Here is a 5,676-nt window from a genome sequence, read left to right as displayed (position 1 = left end):
TAACACTCAGAGGAGAGCACTCCGTGAGAGTGTCATCGCCAGAAACAGCAACCGAGCGAGCCGTAGAGGTGTGCAGATCAGGGGGAAGCCAATCAACCAGCCATGGGGTGACTCGTGGTGAAAGTAGAAGCAATCAAGCAGTTCAGTGAGCAGGCAACTGGAGTTGAATATATTTAGTTTTATACTTGAATGTTTTTTATAAGTTTCAGTGGTTATTGTGTACTTTAATGAAGTCTTTCCTATTTATAATCTTGAAAACAATCATAAGTGTCTTTTGTTTTGAAAAAGTCTTTTACTTTGTTTGTTTTGGTGACTTTAAAAGGTTTTTTAATCTCATTTATGTTATATAAAGAAAACGTTTGTTAAACTTGTGGTTATTTATTATAACAGCATATAAATTGCAAGCTACTGTTAAGCTAGTTATTATTTTATTGTCATTTGTAGTAAGAAATATTACTTCAAGTTTCCAAGTATAATAGTTATAGACAAATTACAAGTAAAATATTAGATCAAGCAATTTAAATTTTTTAAGGATATGTTTGTTATATCATTATTAAGACATTTTTTTTTGTATGGATAATAACGTCAAATAAGGTTTTTTAGAAAACATATCCGTTCATTACTCTATACTAAGAATTATCATAGATAATTTTATGAGTGACATTAAAAAGTTTAAACTTTTAGTCTCAATTTTATGCACTAAGATAGGATTTGGCAAACCGCATCCAACCAAGGCTAATAGTTAAGCCCACGAGTTTATAAATATGCTCAAGAAAGGAAATTTTAAAACTTAAACTAGATGTTTTTTGGTTGAAAATAGAGCTGAGGTCCAAATCATAAGAAAATTGAAATTTACACTCAATACCTCGTAGTCACTTTAGGGAGTGAACGATAAAATCACAGCGCGCAAAAATTTTTTTGTTCAAAATTTGGCCTGCATTAAATACTATTTTTAAAAGTTACTTCAACATTTTAGTTCAAACGTTTTGGTTTTTAGGGACCTAAAAATAAATTTTAAATTTTATTTAATTAGACTGTATAAATAAACACTTCCTAGAACAATTCTTCAAAATATAAATTTAAGCGTTTGTTAAGAAAAGATCTGAGCGAAACAAGTTCACTAGAATATATAATAATAACAAATTACACTGTAATAAAAGAAGGACACTTCCTAGAAGATGAAATTTGCTCATTTGAGTAATTTTTCACATTTTAGAAGTTGTCGAATAATAGGCAATATTGGAATTTTAAGCAAACAAATTTGTATGTACTAGTTTAGACTTCAAAATATTTCTATTGTACAAAGGATGTACTCTGTACATTTTATGTCTTTTGAATTCATTGTAAACATTAGTAATCAAACTGTCTTAAAATTAGAAAAAATGTTTCAAACTAATAAGTTTAAAATGACTAATTGATTTTTCTTTCACTTAAATATTAAAACCATTACCACGATACTTAAATACTACATAATTATGTCTATAAAGACTTGTTTTTATCTAGGCTTCATGTAACTAGACTTAACTAATCTAGGCTTAACTTATTTTGAAAAAACTGCTTGCGAGCCGTATTATTTGCGAAATTTAGAGCGCCGAAATTATTTAAAAATATTCAGTATTTGGTAGAAATAAAAATTCAAAACATTATTTTAATTATTAACAAGATACTATATAAAACAAGTAGTGAGATAGCACTGGTTAAGAGCCTAATTGTGAGTTTAGCAAAATGTACTTCGCGGGCCGCAGATTTTGTATTCAAGGACAACATTTTGTCAACGCATGATATAAGATTCTTCGTTCTGAAGGCATGTAGAATATTACTTAAACTGATAAAAGGCTAAATTAAATTCTTGGGCGTGTTTAAATAGTAGTAACAACACTACAACCTAATTACCAACTTATTTAAAACTTTTGATGTGCATAACTTATTCAAGTATTTATTTATTATCTGATATTCGATTATTTCATGTTTTGGTATTTCAACCTATGTAGTATATTTTCAGTCTGGTAAAGAACCTTTCTGGAGTGCGATAGAAAATCTAAATACTCATATATTATTAGTTATAATGTAACACTTTTTTAATATTTTATTTGTATTTATACCGTGTGTTTTGGTTCTAAAAAAAAATAAAAATATTTCAACTACTGGAGAAGTAATGAATCTATTCTTACATTTATTAAATTAGAAATGAGTTACATTAGAATTTATTTAATTACAAGTAAGAATCGCTTCAAGACCTTTATTTTCCATGACTGTATATATATATTTTTAGTTTTATTTAGGCACTAACGAGGTTTTTGACCGAAACTTTTTGTAATATAAATTCTTGAAAGAATAAATTTATTATTTGTAATTATCATGGTAAGGTATTTATCTAGCTACAGATATAAATATTTAAATTTATATCAACTTAATGGTAATCAATCAAAGCTTGTATAATTAGACAAGGAAAGGTTTTTATTTTAACAAAATTACCCACTGTTAAGGCCATAGGGGGGGTAGAAGCAATTTTTTGACCAAAAATAATTTATAGACTTATATTATAGTAAATTTCATAATCTTTCAGATGCTTTTTTTTAGATTTTAAAAATATTAAGTAACTTTTTTTTTATGACCGGTTATTTAAAGGGTTTTCTTTATAAAGGGTATATAAATGGTAACTTTAAAGCCGTTTTTCTCGAGTTTTTAAAAATGAGCTTTAAAATCTATCTTCTCCTTCATTTTTCAAGCAATCTTCTTCAAATTTTTAGGAAATGTTCCTTACATTATGAGAATAAAACGTTATTTGTGAATTTAAATAATTTTAAAAAATAAAAATTTTATGACAAACAAAAAAAAAAAAAGTGATTTTTTATCAAATTTTTTTTTTTTTCAAAAAAAAGGTATTTTCACTTGAAATTTTTTAAAGTCACAATTAATGTTTTTTTGTTATTGTATAAAGAATAGACTGTGAAAGTTTGAAGAAGATTGCTTAAAAAATGAAGGAGGAGATAGATTTTGAATGCATTAGTCTTTTTTCGCAGTTTTAGTTTTTCCTTCCCCATAAGGAACCTGTTATGCGGCCCGACTTTGGCCGGTCATATCTCAAAAACTAATTCGAATTTTTTAAAACGGTAAAAAGCAACTTGAAGCTTAGTAAAAACTCTATAAAATAAGATCAACTTGTAAAAAACATGGCCTACCCCTCTATATGGCCTTAACCTAAGTAACAATTAAAATTCTCAACCCTATCACAATTGTTAGAAATTTTTCTCCTTCATTATTATTTGTCTGGTACAGAGTACATTTATATTTAATTTGTTTTTTCTAAAGCTTATTCAAAAAATAAATCATTTTAGTGAAAAGTGATACAAACCTAAACCCATGAAATTGTTTTTTTTTTTAACCAAAAATTTTAGTCTTAATATTAAGCTTTTCAACGAAAAATTAACACATGTCCCTACATCCACTTAATCCCATTATTCAATAAACTTTCAAGTACCCCATTAAATATTTAACTACATTAATCACTTTTTTAAAACACAAATAAAACAGAAGCACAAAGAGAGACAAGTTCGTAAATTAGAACGAAGTTTTATTGACTAATTTAATTTTGCATTATCTAGTATTGGGCCTGTTGCACTTCCTGCTGGGGCTGGGCTGGGGCGACCGGGGCTTCGACTGGAAGGTTCTTGGCCTCGGACCTGGGTCCGGTCACCGGCTCCTCTGGCTTGGGCTCAACGACGTTCACGTGGTCGGGAAGGGGGTTCTTGGGTCCGATCTTGCCGGTGGGGTCGTGGGGAAGCATGATTTTCACCTTGATTCCGATGACACCTGTGTGAAAAATTATTCATTTAAATTTGGTTCTTTTGGGGGTTTTATATGGGATTTAAGAAGCTTTTTTGCATCAGTAGTTTGGGTTAAAAGAGGTTTTCATCAACAGTTTATTATGAAGACCATCGTGGTAACATCATTGCAAAAAGAAAATACAGGCGAACTTTAGTGTTAAAAAAGGGAAATTACTATGACGTAATAATGCCCATGTTGAGCAGATTATAACCGCAATAATAAGTATTTTCTCAGCGCCTTCGATAGCTCAGTTGGTAGAGCAGTGGACTGTAGCTGAAAGTTAGAAATCCATAGGTCGCTGGTTCGACTCCGGATCGAAGGACTTTTTTTTAATGTCACAGAATATTTCTTTGGTTTAAATTTTAATTTGGGTAGCTGTCAAGTTTGCACGAGGGGACAAAATTGCACGAAGACACTTTAGCACGAGCATACAATCCTATGAGAGATTTTCGCACGGATTAATTTTTATTTTTTTTATTTTATTAATTTTAATTGTTTTATTTTTTTAAGTTTATTTACTTATTTTTTTATACTATAACTATTACCCCTAACCCTTACCCACGGTCGTTATTTTTTTTTTTTAGTTTTTTTTTTTTATAACCGTTACCCTAAACCTTTCCCTCGGTCGGTAGCTTTTTTTGTTTTTAATTATTATTTTTTTTATAGTAATTTTTTTAAGTTATTTTTCTATTTTTAACTTTACTATCACTGTTACCCCTAACCCTTACCCTCAATCAGTATTTTTTTTTCTTTTTATTTTTTATTAACTAAGTTATCACTTAGTTTTTTTTCTATAGTTTTTTTTTTTTTTTGTTTTTGTTTTACTCTCGTGCAAAATATAACTCGTGCAAAATTAACCCTTGGTACAAAACAGTCTTCTTGCAATTTTTTGCCCTCGTGCAAATTTGGCTTCGTGCGAGTTTGGCTTTGTTCAATTTTGTGCACTCGTGCAATTTTGTTCTCGTGCAATTTTGTTCCCTCGTGCAGTTTATTAACCTCTTGAATTTTTGTCTTCGTGCAATTTAGACCCATTCCCAGTTAATTCAATTTATTTTTTTTTGTTGTAAATTACTTTTTCGAGCATATCGTTTTGATCAATATTATAACTTTAACAAATAGTTTTGCGGTTTTTTTTAGCATGTTAACATTATAAGGACTTTAAAATACAGAGTTATGTCATGACTTGTGTCATTTTAGAATGAACTAAGACGTTTTTCAACTCTTAATGACGTTTTCTACTTACTAATATCGCTTTAATATTTATTCAAATGTAAAAAATTATCTAATAATAGTATATTTTTGATTTGTAAAACCTTTTAAGAGAAGTTAAAATAACACCGTGTTAAAATGACATCGTTATTAAACATTTGAAAGAAATCTTAATTAATTTATGGTTTAGTTTTAATTTTTTAACCGTTTAAATAAAAACACTAACATTGAGCTATTCACTATTACAGTAATAAATATTTAGATTTGTAGCTATATTTTTATTTACGTGTAAAACGAACAAAAAATTTTATAGTATGAAAAAAAAAGCATTATTTACCAAAATTTGCAAGTAATACAGAGAATGAAAAGTACTTTGTGAAACTTTTTTAAAGCACAAAAAATTTGAATTATAACTTAAAACAATTTAAATTTTGTTATAAAAAAAATTATCAAAATATATTTATAAATTTGGTTGGGTGCACGAATTAAAATTCGGACAACTAAAATTCCAACGTTTCAAATTCTGAAAAACAGATAAAATTTAAAAAGTGAAATGTTAAAAAAAAATAAAAACTCCTTATCTAGGTCTAATAAATAACTACAATAACTTTTTTTCTTTGAAAAATTTTAAATTTTTCT

General features: G+C 28.2%; 1 non-coding gene across 1 annotated transcript; it reads left to right on the top strand.

Moving 5' to 3' along the window:
• The first annotated feature begins 4,064 nt into the window (after positions 1-4,064).
• On the top strand, positions 4,065-4,150 carry Trnay-gua (transfer RNA tyrosine (anticodon GUA)). The gene is given in 2 exon segments: positions 4,065-4,101; positions 4,115-4,150. It is a non-coding gene; the product is annotated as a tRNA-Tyr (tRNA).
• The last annotated feature ends 1,526 nt before the right edge of the window (positions 4,151-5,676 follow it).

The sequence above is a fragment of the Thalia democratica genome, chromosome 3 (genome assembly GCF_965202585.1).
Source record: "Thalia democratica chromosome 3, ktThaDemo2.hap1.1, whole genome shotgun sequence".
In the NCBI taxonomy this organism is placed as follows: domain Eukaryota; kingdom Metazoa; phylum Chordata; class Thaliacea; order Salpida; family Salpidae; genus Thalia; species Thalia democratica.
Note: the sequence above shows the minus strand (reverse complement) of the source record. Positions and strands in the feature narration are given on the sequence as shown.